At 33.2% G+C, this 18,138-nt stretch overlaps 2 pseudogenes; both read right to left on the bottom strand.

Annotated features, from left to right (window-relative positions):
• Nucleotides 1-483: 483 nt before the first annotated feature.
• Nucleotides 484-650, bottom strand: LOC136077588 (U2 spliceosomal RNA; annotated as a pseudogene).
• A 14,994-nt stretch (nucleotides 651-15,644) lies between these two features.
• On the bottom strand, nucleotides 15,645-15,860 carry LOC136077472 (U2 spliceosomal RNA; annotated as a pseudogene).
• Nucleotides 15,861-18,138: the final 2,278 nt, after the last annotated feature.

Raw genomic sequence — 18,138 nt, 5'->3', positions numbered from 1 at the left:
TTCCTCGTCCTTTTCTTAATAAATATGGAAAGTTTCATAAAAATTAGTTGTGTTTAAGATCTTAGGATTCCTCACCTTCAAAAGCTTCGTTTAAAAAAACGTTTCCGCGGCAAGTTTTTTTAATAAAAAGTGGTTTCAAGATATGGGTAATATATAAATGAAGCCTTACAAAGCTTAGTACTTAACTGTAACATTAACTGATGCAAAAAACCTCAAGGCGCTGGCTTAACCATACAAAAAAATATAAGACAGCAAAGTTTATGAAAGTTGCGTGTTTTTTTTTGTCAAACGTCAAATGTTTTTTGTTAAGCCGTGAAATCTCTAACATAGTCGGACTGACGCCGCCTTCAACAATGTACTTGTGGTTTGAATTAGTACGTCTAATCATTTTCGTTGTCGTCATCATCAGCAGCATCATCATCAGCAGCAGCTGAGACCATTGGCGATGTTGGACACTCTAAAAATCAAGAATTTTTCTTATTTTCAATCTGGGCCGCGCTCAGCAGTAGTGCAAAGCCGAGGCAACCCTTGGTTAGGGCAAGGTAAACCAATGATCCCATGACCTATTGCCAAAAATCAGAATAATATATGTGCCGGCGTACCAGATACTATTTTTATTTTTTTCTCGTATTAGTAGTTTTGTAAGTAGTGTAGGTAGTGGGGTTTTTCAACTTCTTGTATGTTAAAGGAGTGCTTAAGTCTTAAGCTTAAGTTTTGTTGCTTTGCATCTAAAAACGCTAAACTTTCTTGATTCGCGGGGAGATTTGGAATCTCTCTTTTTATAGGTTCTGCATGTTGACTTTGCTAAAGGTAACGCGATGTTTCTTTTTTTATCGTTTTGTTTGCGGAGTCAGTAATTGGAAAGGTGTTGGCAATGAACCATATTTTGGAGAGGGCAAGTGTGTTGAGAAAAGAAAATTTACATTTCAGGGAAACATTCCTGTATTTGAAGTTTTTAACCTTTTTTGTGAAGTAATTTGTTGCTTCTGACCAAATTATAGTAGCTGCATAGACTAAATCTGTGTGCATGTATGTACCTAGGATATTTAGACCAGTTGTTTTTGTCCAGATAGTATTGCGGTTTGTTTGATTTAATATTTTAGATGTTTTTTCATAGTTCCGATAGTCAAAACCACCCAAGGTTAATGCTTCAGTTTTGGTTTTTTTTATGTTTGAAGCGGATACATCCTCAAATTTATTTAGTATATTAATTATTTCGTTTATGAAGTCCGTGTTCCTAACAAACATTACAGTGTCATCCACATACTGCATTAGTTTTAGGTTGGTTTTACTACCAGGCAGAGGGAGGGCATCTATTTTTTTGCAGTTTTAGATTTCAATTGCTAGAGGCTCTACTGCTAGGCAGTACAGCATTAGCAAAATGGGGTCTCCTTGTCGAACTCCTCTGTTTACACTAAAGGGGGCACTCATTGATCCGTTGTGTAAGATTATTGATTTGTTTTTTTTAAGGGTATCCTTTATCGCGTTTACAAACTTTTCACCAAGATTTAGACTTTCAAGTGTTAAGTAGAGAAATTTTTTATCAATTTTATCAAAAGCCTTCTCCTGGTCTTTTTAAGAGTATTGAATCAAGGTTTTTTCATTGGTGTAATGGATTAGGTCCCTAACCAGAAATATGTTGGAGAAAATATTTCTTCCAGGTACTGGACAGGTTTGTGATGTGTCTAGGATTAGATTTAGGACTCTGGAGAGTCTTATTGCTAAAGTTTTTGTGCTAAGCTAAAGGTTTTTCCCTTAATTTAGAAACACGGCTGTGTTAAATAGCTCAGTGTTAGAAAAGTTTACATTTAATGGGCCGTTTTGTTCTGCGTTTAGGGTTTAATATGTTTTTTAAGAATTTTTTTTTTTTTTGTGTCTAATTGAGGTTTTTAATATAAGTCTTGGTAATAATATTTGATTATACATAGGATGTTATTTATGTCAGAGAAAATCTTTTAACCCTTTTTCATTTCTTTAATAGTTTTTCTGGACTGGTTACTTTTTTCCATAATGAAAAGCATTTTGGATGGTTTTTCACCTTCCTCAATAAGTTTTTGTTTCGTTCAGATGAATATTCCGTCATTAGTTGGTTGTTCTTTTAGTTGATTTTTGAGGGCAGTTATTTTGTTATAGTCCTTTAAGGTTTTTCTTTGTTCAATTTCTATTTGATTTTCCAAGTAATTTTTTTGTTTTCAAGAGTTTTTTCTGGAGAATTGGATTGCTTGTTCTTTATCTTGTATTTAACAATATCCCAACATTGGTTTTTGTTTACATAGTTGTTCCTTTTCGTTTTAGATATGTCAAAATAGATTTTTAGTTTCTCCCTAAAATCAGGATCATTTAAGAGGTTGGTTTTTAAACGCCAGTAGCCTTGTCCCATGTTAAGTTTATTTGCAGTTATTATTTTGCACAAGACAGCTTTGTGGCCACATAAATTGGTATCAATAAAGGTACAAGATAGGTTTGCTTCTCGATTTATTTCTGTATAGATTCTATACGATATTGGATTCTGTATAGATTTCTGTATATGATTGTGTATACGATATTAGATTCTGTATACGATATAAGATTCTGTATAGATTCTATATCTACACGGCTCCTGTATGATTTGTCAGTTTTTTCAAAACTGAAAACTTGTGTATTGGGGTTTGTTAACTTATATATGTCTTTTAAAATATATTTTTTAGTGAAGTTGGTGAGATTTACTCTTCCGAGGGTGTTATTTTTGTTCATCTGGTCACCACCTTCTCTATCAAGGCTCATTTTTCAACCACGTTGAAATCGCCGTTTAGAAACATACGATCGCATATTTTAGCATGCTTGTCTAGTTGAACATAAAAGAATTCTTTTTCTTGTTGGATGTTTGGCCAATATACGTTACTTTTTCTTGGTTTTGTGTTGGTTAGGTTAATGGTTGCGGCTAGTATCCTCCCGTTACATGTGCAAACTCTAAATGTTGTTTCTACTTTAGTAAGTACAGCTAAACCTTTCTTCCTACTTTTGCCATTGTACCATATAGAGGATCCCCCGGTTCGGGTTCTCCATTCTTTGGTCCATCTTAATGTTTTTTCATTAACACCGTGAGTTTCTTGTATACAGTAGACGACACAATCTGTTGTATTTAAAAAGTTAAACATGTTGTTCATTTATTAAATTTTCTTTTTTTATTCAATCTTCAGATTTATTTTCGTTCTTTTCAGTTATATTTATTTTTTTTATGAGGAATATATTCTACTTGTTCCGTATGGTCTACTTTAACTTTGTACCCCTTAATGGTTATGCGACTCGGTATTGGTTTAGGCATGTCCTCTAACACGACTAAGAGAATACCAGTGCAATATTAAAATTTTTTTTTGTTGGTTTGCTTCATTAGAGGTCTTGTAGATATGTGTTTACCATATCCGCATCTCTCTAGCACCTCGCCTGCGCCAATCTCTTCACACTCAAGAGGAAGTCCAAAGATTGAGATTGTTGTTCTTTGGATTTTTGGCGTACTAGGGGTTCTATTAGGCTTAGAATTAAACAATCGATGACGTTGTCCCTTGATATTTAAACCTTTTTCGAGTAGAGTGTTTTTCGATTTATCATTTTTCATAGCGATGTCTGCCTGAGTTCTTGCCCGCATTGTTTGTAAACCTGCAAGATCAGTATCTAGTTCTTGCTCTTCCCGAGCCTCAAGAGTGTCATCGACATTACATGGAGTATTAAGGGAACATAGTAACGTATTTTTTAAGGATTTAAATTAGTTATACTATCTCCCGTAGCTACTTGGGCATAGCTTTTAGATAACGGAGTTTTATCATTGCGGATTTCCGCAACAGTAATATCAATGTTATTTTCCATAGCAAATTTGAGTGTTTATAGGGTCAGTAGACCTTAAAACCGCAATGTTCGTTATTACTTTCAAAATAGCAACTTGTGGTTGGGGTAAGATAAGACTATAATAATCTGTACTAAAAGAAACTATACTAAAACTATAAACTATATTTGAGGCCTGTAGACCTTTCCTTAGAACCGCTGTCTCAGGCTAAAACCACATGACTTTAGCTATAAAATCATGTGGTTTCAGATAAGAATCAAGAACAGATTCTACACTTGATCTTAGCTATTAGGACAAGAAGCGATAACTGAACACTGCAGACATATTAATATATGAGCCGGACTGCGCCAACGTACCAGATATTAAACTGATAAGAACAGAATTTTTTTTATTAATAATTATTCATCCAACTTGTCCAAGACCCAAGGAGGCAGATTTATTTTAAAGTTTTAATTTTTATTTTTTTTTATCATTTATTATTTTTATTTTGTTATGTTAGTTTATATTTTTGTTTTGTTTTTTGTTTATTTTTTTTCGCATGTAGGTGCTAAATAATTTAATTCTTGGATATGACATTAGTAGACTTTCATTTTTTTAGATGGTGAAAAGCAGCGAATTATTGTTTAATGTGCATATCGCTTCTTTCATGCAAAATATTTCTTTATATGTGTTGATTTGCTTTCTTTTGACGTATTTGATGTGTTTGATTTTCCATAGGTACTTAATTTCGTTTTTAATTTTTTCTTTTATTGATATAGATGGAGTACATATATTTTCTTCAACGTTTTTGTTTCTTGATCTCCAGAGTTCGGTTGTAATGATGTTGGTTAGTGTTGTTACAATTTTTGTCTTTTTGTTGTTTTTTGGTAGGTTTTCTGTGTTTATTTGAAATACTGCATGAATAGCTTTTGTTCCGGGATTAATTTTTGGTAGTTCTTTTTAAAAGCTAACCATACACTTCTTGCAATCTTACATAAAATGAAGGGATGCAATGTGCCCTCATTTTTACCGCAACTCTTACAGGATGTATTTCCTCGACCTCGATTTTTTTTTCCATCTTATAATTTTTTCTAGGGTAGTTAGTCTGTCAGAATTTTCCATAGGTTATTTCTACAAGGACCTTGTGCATATGATTTGACGTTTTGTTGCCATATTTTTTTCCAAGGTAAACTCCTTTGGAGTTTTGCTTCCCAATATTTTTGTGTTTTTTTAATGCTTGAGTTGTCTTCAGATTTCAGCAAGTAAGTGGTATAGATTTTCGGATGTTTTTTTGTTTATTTTAAATATTTCATTTGATAACTTAAGGGTGCCTATAATATCTTTATATAGGGTGGGTTCTGCAGAGATTTTGAAAACTTATTTTCTGTTAGGAAAAGCCATTGTGAATAACAAAATTGTGCATATTTAGTAAAAGAGTGTGCTAAGAAATAGTTTTTGATAGATTTTGACATTCTTGCAAGTTTAAGGCGCGTTTCATTCTCAAGGCAAGACATTGTTTTTCTGTGTCTAAAATTACCAATCCTCCTTTATCTGTTAGTTGGTTAAGAATGTCTTTTTTAATCGGTTCGGCGTGTTCAATCTGCCAAATATAAGTCGATATTGTTTTTTTTATTTTTTTTTTTATTATTGTATTTGTTGGAAATACGTTTGCGAACCAAATTTTAGACAATGCTAGCGTGTTTCGGAAGATTGCTTTGCATCTTAGAGATACATTGCGGTATTTAAAAGATTTAGCTTTATTTTTAAAATTTTCAAAACTCATGTTCCAGTTTATAATGGCAGTATAAGCAAGATCAGTGTGGAAGTGTATTCCTAGTATTTTAAGGTGGTCCTCCGCAGAAAAGGCTAACTTTTGAAAGCAAAGAGTTTTTGATTTAATTTTTTCAACAAAAATGTGGTTCTATAAACTATTTACGAAAATCAACTTTAAAAAAAAAAAATGTCTCGATTAGCCAATTATTCAAATTTAATGAATGAAAAAAACTAGCATTTTTTGTGACAAGCTAGCAATCAAAATACTTATCATATCAAGCTGAAAATTGGTGTATATACTCTTTGAGTTATATTATTCCGGATGAGAGAAGCATTTTATATTATTCACAGTATATAAAAAGTTACAAGATTTAAAACAAAAATAGAAAAATTGGTGGACAAATGGCCAACATTAGTCTCAAAGATAGTACTTTCCTTATTTTATTTTATATATCCTTCTCTCATCCGGATCCTTTTTAGTTATGTGAAAAATCAAAAAAAAAATTAGATAAAAAGCTTGAACGAGTCCAAAGTTACCATGCTTTAAAGATTTTTATTCGAAGCAAAACTTTATTCTGAGAAAACGGCAAATATATAAAACAAAAGAATAAAACCATAATAAAAAGTTGACAAAAAACATATCAAAACCCTCCAGGAATATATTTCGAGTTTTTTTCTTCATCATCTTTGTCTAAGTAACCCTTTTTAATTGTCCTTAGTTGTTTTCTTCTCTTTTTGACACGGTCAGTGGACTTTTGAAGAGACCGCTTTATATCAATTTCAACTTCTTTGTTTTGTTTGTCATCACTGCATATGACAGATTTGTTGTGAAGATGCTGATTCGTTCTCTTTCGTTTCCTGTTAAAAATTTTCTTTATCCCTTAGCCATATATTTTTAAATATAATTCGTTTGGTACCAATATAAATGGGGTTGCAATATAAACAAATATCCAAAAGTTCCTAAAATTGACAGCACTTTTTTCATTTACGAACAACTTGTACAGGCTGTTTTATAACTTATGACTTTAGGTTGCGTGTAACCAAAACGAGGTTTTATATTCACATCAATTTTTAACAATAAAAAAGATATTTGACTAGTTATTAACTTAAAAATAACTCAAAATGTGGTTGCTATATGCGTTTCTAAGGATACTTTTTAAGATACCTAAATATAACAGCATATATCTTTTTTAATAGAGTTGGTTTACAATCCAATATAATCAGAGACTATTCACAAGAGATGAATAAATAAAATAAGCTTTTAAAAAAAAAAACTTTTGAAAGCTTCAGTTATTGATTTTGGGCTCGTCATGAACATAGTGGTATCATCAGCGTATTGCATCAATTTAGGTTTATTTTAATACCAGGCAGTGGAATTCCATCTATTTTTTGATTGTTTCTTATTTGGATTGCTAAAGGTTCTACTGCCATGCAATACAGCGTTAGGGATATGGGATCACCTTGCCTGACACCTTTATTGATAAGGAATAGTTTACTCATAAAGCCGTTGTTATATATTTATGATTGGTTGTTTTTCAGCGTTTGTTTTATAGCATTTATGAAATTCTGTCCTACGATATATTTTTCCAAGATTTGGATCAGAAAGTTTCGATCAATTCTCTCAAAAGCCTTTTCTAGATCTATTGTAAGAATAAAGCTTTGGATGTTTTTATCGTTCCTATATTATATAAGGTCTATGACCAGTAATATGTTTGAGAATATATTTCGGCCAGTCACTAAACCACAGAGATATTGGACGCCAGTTCTTTAGATCGGATAAATCTCCTTCTTTGGTAGTAGACATGTTAGGCCTGACCTATGTGACCATGAAAGTCCGCCACTTATTTCGAAGATATTTTTTTTTGCAATTTTAGTGAATTCTTTACCATAGATGTCCCAGTATTCTGATATAACTCTGTAGGAAGTCCATCTATTGCGGGGGTTTTCCCTTTTTTTAGAGATAACGCTGCATTTAGAAGCTCTTCGTTGCTAAATTTTATGTTTAAAAAGACATTTTGACTGTCAGTTAAGGGATTGTTTATGCATGACAGGAAAGTCTTGTTTTTTTAGAGTGATTTATAATATTTTTTTGTTATTTAAAGGATATTTTTAGTGTCGGTATATAGGTGGTCACTATCTTTGATTTCCATAAATGTTTTTTGGTTAGATTATTTTTTTCCAAATAAAATAGAAATTTAGAAGGTTTTTCATCATCTTCGACTATTGTTTGTTTTGTTCTAATAAATATTCTATTATTTAAGGAGAGCTCCTGCATTTCTGTTTTATATTGTTTAATTTTTTCTTCATTTGGGTTTAAATTTTGTTTTTCAGATTCAATTTTTCGTTCGAGGTAGCGTTTTTTTTTATGTTTCTTTTTGCTTTATGATGAATATGTTAATTGCTGCGAATTTAATTTGGTATTTAACTATGTTTTACCATTGGTTGCTATTTTCATATAGATGTGTTTCTTTTCTTAATTTATCGAAATCATTTTTAAGATACTCCTTAAATTGCATATCAGCAAGGAGATTTGTATTTAGATACTAGTAACTTGGACTTCTTTCATTATGCGTTTCCATCAAGTATTGGCATAATAAAGCTCGATGGTCACTTAGTTTCGGGTCTATAAGATTAATTTGTATTTGTGCTTTTTTGTTAAAAAAATTGTAAACTCGATCAATACGACTCCTATAGGATTTACCTTTCTTTTCGAATGTGTAGTCTGTTTTAGTAGGATATGTCTTTCGAAATAGATCTATTATAATGTGGTTTTCAGTAAAATTGTTTAGATTAACCTTTCCCAAGGTATTGTTTTTATTTAACTGGTCTACTCCATCTCTGTCAATAATTAAGTTTTCGACCATGTTAAAATCTCCAATGAAAAAAAGTAGACTCGAACTTTTCACATTTTTTTAACGATCCAAACAAAAATTCGTTTTCCTTAGGGTCATTTGGGTCGTAAATATTAATTACCCTCATATACAATTTTTTAATTCTCATGTTACCTGCTAAGATTCTTCCGTTTTTGTCTAGGGAGATTTCACTAAAGGGGTTTTCGTGTTTGCTAAGAATTGCTACACCGCGTTCCTTTGCGTTGCCGTTATTCCATATAGCAGAACCTCCGCTTTTTTCTTTCCATTCTTTGGTCCAACGGTTTTGTTTTTTTGTCAATATGTTTCTTGCATACATATTATGTCACAGTCGACACGTAGGATGAAATTTATTACACTATGCCTCTTACAATCATTATTTAAGCCGTTTACATTAAACGTAATGATTTTATCGCCATGACTAAGTAAAGGATTTTTTTTGTTTAATATTTTTTTGTTTTTTTTGTTTTTAAGGATTTTGTATTTTTAATGATTTTAAAGTTTATATTTTTATTCGGTTTATTTTATATTATTTCAATTTCCCTAGACCTCCCGGGTCGTCTTTGGACAGAGCCCCTCATTGATAATGCGAGGCATATCGTTGTTTGCTTTTTTGTATTCTTGTATATATGTTTTTTTTCTTCATTTTTCCTTATATTGTTTTTTACAACTGTATACAGATCGCCATCTTCCATTGCTTCATTTTCTTGGTCCTTTTCATTACTTTTGTTTGCTTTTGGTTGGTCTAGTATTTTAGTTAACATGTCTTCTTTTTTTTATCTGGATATACAGTGATATTTTGGTGTTGGATGTAATTTTCAAAATTCTTGTTTGTGTAGGAGGGCTCTTTTGTAGTCTTTTTAAGGGTGTTCTCTACAGGTACGGGTGTAGGAGGCAAGTGATTGCCTCAATATTATTAGTTTTGATTCTGCAATATTAATTTGTTTTTTTTTCGGAGACAAAATTTGTGTTTGAAGTTGAGTTGTTTTTTTGACCAGTGTAGATAACCCTGAGCTTATGCCCTTGTATGCGAATGTTTTTAGGTATATGTTTCTCAAGGCAGTCAAGAACAACTTTAAGTGTTCCTGTAAAATATTAAGTGCCCTTTGTTGGGCTATTTTTAATAAGAGGTCTTGTGTAATCATGTTTTCCGTAACCCATTCTTTTAAGATCTATTCCAACTTGAGTGTTTTCAAATTCAAGGGGTAGGCCGATAATTGAAACAGTAAAACTATGACTAATTTCTCTTGTTGGGGATGATATGTAAAACAAATGGTGTACGTTATTTATACTAAGTCCTTTTCTAAGATAGTGTTTTTTGTTAAATTTGATTTAAATGTTAATTCAAGAATTGTATTTCTTTAATGAGCTGAATTCCAGCTATTCCGTCGTCTAGGTTTTCCCTTTCTAATGCAATTAAAATATCATAAATAGGTGTTTTAATAGCTAATTTACGTAGTTGTTTCAGTTTTGGTTGAAAGGTTTTTTGGGAGTTTTTTATCATTTCTGCGTAAGATGATTTAGGAGCTACAAATTGATCTACATCGCAACTATTTGCGCAAAAATCCTTTTGTTCTGAGGTCAAGTCTTGATCAAATAAATCAAGATTTTGATCTCTTATATCTACACTGTGAATGGAAGACAGTGGTTATTAGGAAATCTTAAGAATAATCAAAACCGTGCTAAACACACAGTTAACAATTTTAATACTACACTAGTCTATACTTAAAGGCCAATGTATCAAAATAAAGTTAAATATCATAAAGGTATATAACGTATTTCAAAGCTGTCTCAGTCTAAAATCGGTACCCGATCATAGTCATTAGGCCGAGAGGCGATCCGAGAAGCCATCCGAGAAGCGATCACCATTAGGCCGAGAACCATTAGGTTATAGCGATACCATTAGGCCGAGAAGCGATCTAAGAAGCCATTAGGCCGAGAAGCGATAAGCAAAGATTTTTTTTAACATTTATATTTATTTCGTTATAAATGAATTTACAATTTCGTTTTCTAATTAGATAAATTAACAATTTCGTTTTTATAATATGTTAGCGTGGCTATTACCCCACGCCCTTATAAAATTTATTGGGATACACTGGGATCCTTTGGACATATCGGTCGTATATTAAAAGTTTACACATCTCTTTCCCCGTTAAAATATATAATTTTTACAAAGAATTATAACTGCCGTAGTTTAAAATATATAAACGTGGGTATAACACCCTGTCCTTAAAATAAAAACATACATCCTCCGGACCCATCGGGTTCTTTTGGACATATTCGTCGGGAAAGGATGGAAAACAGGCTTTTCGTTTTAAAAATAGCAAAGAAATACTCATTAGATTGTAAAAACTAAATCTTGCTCGTTCGCCTTACATATTGCGTTGTTTATCGAGAATAGGTTGCGAAATTTTTCCACTTCGTTTTCGCGCAAAAATTTGTTATACTTTAATTTAAAAACTTTAATTGTTTTGAAAGGAGTAACACTTTTGTTTTCTTTTGTTCTTAGGTTCCGAGCCCTTAATAGTTCAGTAGTAATTATATTTGTAATTGTGAAAAATAATTTCTCAGTATTTTTGTTTTTTAAAGGAGCTCCCTTTTCCATTAGAAAAACAGATTCGATTATGTTAAAAGTATTGTTTGTTAATTTTTCGTATATACTTTTAAAATACCTCCACACAGTTCTGGCTGTTTTACAATTAAGAAAAGGGTGCAGTGTTGTTTCGATCTTGTTACATACGTCGCAATTAGGTAGTCCTCGCCCGCGATTTTTCCGCCAGTCATAAACTTTTTGCTTAGTGGGGATTATATCGTGTAGAATCCGCTATTGCACATTTTGGCACGGCCCTTGCGCGTACGAATTAAAATTTCGCTTCCAAAATGGGTATTGTGGTTTATCCTCCTCCGGCTAATTGCCATATAGCGGCCAGATACCCGGCCAGCGAAGACAAGATCGCTGACCAAGGGTAAGTGAGCTTAAGAAGAACGAAATTAGTTAGAGTCGAAGTCAGAAGAAGTCGAGTTACAAATATAGCATAAAGAAAGCGGGGCAGATTTTGCACGAAGTGTTAGAATGTGCAATTAATAAATAAACGTATAAATTTATTCATATATAATTTCGCTTCCAAATTGGTATTGTGGTTTATCCTCCTCCGGTAAATTGCCATATAGAGGCCACATTACCAAGGACCGCAAAGACAAGTTCGGTTTCAAAAGGAGCGTCATAACGCGCTCTTCGGACCAAGAGTAAATTGATTTTAGGAAGAACGAAGATATGTTAAAGTGAAAGATATAAGTAGTCGATTTAGAAAGATAGCATAAAGACAGCGGACAGGATTGCACGCGATATTAGAAGGTGCAATAAAAATTAGTTCGCAAATTAATTTTGAATTTATACGTAACAACAGCTATTGCACATTTTGGCACGGCCCTTGCGCGTATAATATAAATTTCGCTTCCAAAATCGGTATTGTGGTTTATTCTCCTCCGGCTAGTTGCCATACAGAGACCACCATACCAAGGCTCGCAAAGACATGTTCAGCCCCACAAGAAGGAGCGTCATAACCGCTTTGCGGCCGAAAGTAAAGTGAGTTTTGGAAGAACGAAGTTATCTTAGAGCAAAAGATGGAAGTAATAATGTTAGAAAGATAGCATAGGGAAAGCAGACAGGATTGCACGTGATGTTAGACTGTGCAAATATAATTCAGCTATTTCATATGAAACAGGAATTATTTGAACGCAAAACCTTTTTGTTTGCTTTGTTAATATTTGATCCCGTTGCGCGCTTGATTTTTTCGAGAATGTTGAAAATTTCGTCTACAGAGCTAATGTTTCTGGCCGCTACCGTGGTATTGTCGGCATATTAAAGTATTTTCAAATTTGCTTTCGTCCCCGGTAGCGGTATGCCGTCAATTTTTTGTTTTTATTAATTTCTAGCGCCAAAGCCTCTACAGCAATGCAATAAAGCATCAAGGATATAAGATCCCCTTGTCTTATTCTTTTTTCAATTTTAAAACCGTTAGTTATGAAACCGTTGTTTAAATTACAGATTGCGTGTTTTTCATAGCTTGCTTAATTGCTCTCATAAAGTTTTTTCAAGACTTTGAAAAGAAAGCTTCTGTCAATTTTATCAAAAGCTTTCTCTTGATCAATCGCTATTAAGAATCCTTCAAACTTTTCTCGATGGTATATTCTATCAAGTCTCTAACAAAGAATAGGTTCAAGTATATATTTCGGTCCGGTACAGAACATATCTGCGACGGTTCAAGAATTTTGTTTAATATTTTTGAAAGCTGCAGCGCTAGCGCCTTGGTTTTAATTTTGTAGTCTACGCACAAGAGGGATATCAGTCTCCAGTTCTGTAATAGAGATAAGTCTCCTTGTTTTAGAAGGAAACTTATCAATGCAGTTCGCTGGGTCCACGTGAGTTCATTGTTTTTTACGAATAGATTTTCGTTTGCTAGGGAGGTCAGTTCCTCGCTAAACAAATCCCAGTACTCTTGGTAGAGTTCAACTGGTATACCGTCTATCCCCTGTGTTTTGAATTTCGCAAGCGAGAAAGCTGCGTTTCGCAATTCCGCGTTGCTAAGTTTAATATTTAAAAAACCGTTTTCATCATCAGTTAGGGGTTTTGCAAAGTTTTTCTAAGAAAAAGTTTCTATCTTCCTTGTCTATGCATTGTGTTTTGTAAAGTTCTTCATAAAAGTTTCTAATTGTTTTTTAAGTGTTTTTGGTATCGCCGCACCTTTTTTCATTGATTGTTTTGTTGTGTTGGTTATTTTTTTCCATTTGAAAGAGAGCTTTAAAAGGAGTCTCTCCCTCCTCCACTATAATGTTTTTGTTCTTACAAAAACGCCCGCCACATTTTCGAGCCCTTTCAGTTTTTTTTTGAAGTTTATTAATTTTATTCTTGTTCGTTTCTACTTTCTTTTTCTCCGCTTCTATTTCATCCTTCAAAATTGTTATCTGACGCTTATTTTGTTTGCCTAATTCTGTTGCGCGCTGCACGGCGACATGTCTGATTTTAGTTTTAGCGATGTCCCACCGTTGGTGGGGATTCTGATAAACATTTTTAGTCAATTTCATGCAATCTATTTTGCTTGTTAAAGTTTGTTTAAAATCTGGTTCTTTTAGAAGATCGGTGTTCAAGTGCCAGTAACCCGGTCCTCTCGCGTTTGACTTTTTAATATCAATTGCACACAAAACCGGTCTATGGTCACTCACCCCCGCTTTTAAAATTTTAAATGTGCTATAAGCTTTAGCATCTTAAGATATATAAACTCGATCAATCCTGCTCCTAAACGCTTTGTCAGGTTTTTCAAAAGTGAGTTCTAATTTCAGATGATTACTTTCTCTATAGAGATCAACTAGGTTATATTTTTCGAGAAATTTTGCAGATTTATACTATCTAATATAAAATTTTTGTTTAAACGATCACCACCTTGCCTGTCCAGGACAGGATTTAGGACCATAATAAAATCTCTCGACAGTATAAGAGTATCGCATTTAGGCGCGTGTCGTTTTAGAGTTTTAAATAAGTTTTCTTTTTCTTGCGGTACGTTAGGACCGTATATGTTTATTATTCTAAAATCTAATTTATTTAAAGAGAAGTTAGCCGCAAGAATTCGTCCGCTTTTATCTTGAGTGACTTCATTGATTTCAATATCGTGTATTGTTATAAGCGACTCCGCACTCTCTTTGGGTCAGGTTATTCCAAAGAAATTTACCTTATGTTAAATTTCGCCTTTCCTTAGTCCATTATTTGACAGTTAATTCGCATCCGTGCGTTTCTTGCAGTACACAAATATCATAATTTTGACTTTCGCATTACTTGTCGTCTATTATTCTCATTATTGAGACTGTTAACGTTGAAAGTTAAAACTTTAACCGCCATTTTTGTCAAAAAAGCAAACAAAAGATTAGCGCGAGTTCAAAAATACAAATGTTCTAAAAACTAAAAGCAGATCGCTCTTTTCTTTCAGGAGATTTCAAAAGGAGGGCAATACTTATCACCTCTGTGTCTTCCTCGATCTTTTGCTCCTCAACAATCTCGACTATCTTTTATAGTTCGATCGCGATAGTTACTTCGGCTATTGATTTTATTGCCGCGTTTAACTCTTTCTTTTTAAGTTTTTTTGGCTTTTGTTCAGGTATCAGCGCTTTTGTCATTTGTTTCCTTTCGCGGAGATCTATCCGGTTGACCTGTATGGATCGCTCGAACTCGATATCCCCTGACCGTTATAAAATAAGGTACAGGGGACAAAAGATCCACCATAGTGGCTACAAGTTATACCCGAGTATAACGGGGTTCCTTTCGTAGGCGTCCGTTTAATCACCGGTCTGGTCGATAGATGTTTGCCGTATCCAATTTCTTGTAGCAATTTTCTAACTTGAAAATATTTTGCTTCAAGGGGCAGGCCAAGAATCGACACCGCTGCTCTCCTCGTCGGCATACTGTTCGGAGCAGAATTACTGAATTTATGGTAAAAACCGGCAATATTTATTCCGCTCTCGAGTAGGGTGTGCTTGGCACGATCAGATTTCATCACTACCTCCACCATCGTACTGCCACGGATAAGCTGAACCCCCTCCAAATATTCGTCTAAATCGTTTTTTTTTATTTAGCAAAGTATCTCAGCTATAGTCGTTTGTAGTTGCAGATTACAAATTAGCGTATTGAAACCGAGCCGATAAAACGAGATTAGTCGAGTCGAGAAGATATTGACGATAAAACGAGCGATATGAAACCGAGGAGCACTCGCGTAGCTCCTCGGTTTCATATCGCTCGTTTTATCGTCAATGTCTTCTCGACTCGACAATTCGTTCGAGTTGAAATTGGAATCTTCCGGCACTCTCTTCACCCGTTGCGACTTTTTCCATTTTCATCAGCAAGTTAGCGGATATCTGATCCAAGTATTCGGGAATCGTCAAAATGGTGTTGCTACACATTTAAAAAAAAAAATCGCTGTCCCGATGACTAATATTAACAAATGATCTGAGCCATTAGGCCGAGAAGCAATAACTGAACACTGCAGACATAGTCGGACTGACGCCGTCTTCAACAATGTGCTTGTGGTTTGAATTAGTACCTCTAATCATTTTAGTCGTCGTCATCATCAGCATCATCATCATCATCATCATCATTTGCAGCTGAGACCATTGGCGATGTTGGACACTCTAAAAATCAAGAATTTTTCCAATTTTTAATCTGGGCCGCGCTCAACAGTAGTGCAAAGCCGAGGCAACCTGTGGTCAGGCAAAGTCAACCTATGATCCCATGAACTAATGCCAAAAATCAGATTAATATATGAGCCAGACTGTGCCGGCGTACCAAATATTAAACTGATAAGAACTTATACTTTTTTTCTTTTTATCATAACTCTTCTAACTTGTCCAAGGCCCAAGGTGTCAGAGTTTATTTTACGTTTTTTATTTTTGTTTTATTATTTTATTTTTATTTTTTTTACTTGACTTTTATGTTTTTGTTTGCTTTTATTTGTTTTATGTTTTTATTTTTGTTTTGGTGCATTATTTAGCGATACAAAGTAGCTCTTGGATGCGAACTTGTAACACTGGCAATATTTTGCTTAATTTAAATTTATGTGGTTGCATCATAAATAATGGCAAAAATTTTGTTTTAAGGTTTTTCTTGTTAATGGAGAACATTTTTGAAATTTTAGGATTTTTTATTGTATTTTATTAACCATATATATTTGATATCACTTTTTATATTTTCTATTATTAATTTTAATGATGTGTTTTAATTTTCTTGAAGGATTTTTTTTTCTTGCCCTACATAACTCGGTGATTGTGATATGGGTTATAGTAGTTATAAGCTTGGCTAGGTTGTTTTTTGTTACATCCTCAATTGTTATATCCTTTTTTATAAAATTCTCAATGTTGAGTTGGAATAAAGAATAAACTACGTAAGTTTTTGTTTGGTAGGAGTGTTTGGTATATTGTTTTCATTCTTTTCCATACGCCTCTTGCTTTTTTGCAGAAAAGGAATGGGTGTAGGCCGTTTTTAGAATTTCCACACGATAAACATAGTGTATTGCCTCTACCTCGATTTTTTTTCATGCTCGAATTTTTTTTAATGATGGCAGAGAATCAGTTAATATTCTCCATAACGTATTTTTACATGGACCTTGAACATAGGAGTTAAAATTTTTTCGCCATATTGTATGTTAAGGCAAATTTCTTCGTAGTTTTATTTCCCATCTTCTTTGAATTGCTATTATACAAGCATTGTCTCATGCTTTGATCAAATGTGTGTATAATTTCTTTGCGGTTTTATTTTTTATATCAAGAATTTCATTTGATGATTTAAATATTTTGATCATATCGTTGTAGTAGAAAGGAAATTTAGGAAATTTATTATCTGTTAAGTATAACCATTGTGGATAATTTTGTTTTGCATAACAAAATTATCCACATTGGATAATTTTGTTGTGCGAAACAAAATTATATATGCTAAAAAGATAGTTTTGTAAATAGTATAACTCGTGTGGTTTTTGGACCTGTGGGTTTTCTTTCGTGTTACAGGCGTGTTTCATCCTTAAAGGTAAGCATTGTTTTTCAGGATCCATGATTCCAAGACCCCCTTTGTCTAAAGGTGAGTTTGTGATTTCTTTTTTAACAGGCTCTGCATATTCGCTCTTCCAAAGATATTTTGATATTTGTTTTTTAATTTGTTTGCTTATCAGTGGAAGATATTTGCAGCGAACCAAACTTTAGAATGCGCTAAGGTATTGATAAACATCGATTTGCATTTTAGTGATACGTTTCTAAACTTAAAGCGTTGTATTTTGTTTTAAAAGTTTTTAAGAGCTCTATTCCAGTTAACGCATGCTGTGTATGCGAGATTGGTATGGAACTGTACACCTAAAATTTTTAGACCAGATGTGTTTGTCCACTGGATGTTAAGTTTATTTTTTTGATTCAAAGATTATATATTTTTTTCAAGTTGCAGGTGTTTTAAACCTCCTAATGCTAACGCCTTGGTTTTAGTTTTATTTATATTTGATCTAGAAACCGTCTCGAAAGTGTCTAATGATTTAAATGCTTCGATTACAGAATTGGAATTCCTCATAAACATGGTTGTGTCGTCTGCGTATTGCATGACTTTTAGCATTTGCTTTGTTTCTGGTAGTGAAAATCCATCAATGTTTTTATAATTTCTTATTTGGATTGCTAGAGGTTCTACTGCTAGGCAGTACAAAATAAACAATATGGGGTCCTCTGTTTTTTCGGAAAAGCTTACTTAGTAGACCATTGTTTAGAATTAGGGATTGGTTGTTTTTGAGTGTTTTCATTATAGCATTTGCAAAATTTTCCCCAAAATTTTTATAAAACTTCAAGTAAAAAGTTCGATCTATCTTATCGAAAGCCTTTTTCTGATCTATAGTCAGAATAAATCCTTCAATATTCTTTTCGTTGGTATAGTATATCAGGTCCCTTACCAGAAAAATATTTGAAAAGATGTTTCTTCCGGGGATCGAACATGTTTGTGAAGGTCAGATAATAGTAGTCTTTTTTATTTATTGTTTCTTCGTATGTTTTCCTTTTGTGTGTTTTTACAGTTATAAAATCTCCTTTTTCCATTACTTTTTTTGTCTTGTGTCCCTTGATTTCGTGTGTGGTTTTTATTTGGTCTGGTATGTTGATTACTATGTTTTTATTGCTTTTTGTTATATT

The sequence above is a fragment of the Hydra vulgaris genome, chromosome 02, assembly GCF_038396675.1.
Source record: "Hydra vulgaris chromosome 02, alternate assembly HydraT2T_AEP".
NCBI lineage: Eukaryota > Metazoa > Cnidaria > Hydrozoa > Anthoathecata > Hydridae > Hydra > Hydra vulgaris.
This window is presented reverse-complemented; position numbering and strand designations above follow the sequence as displayed.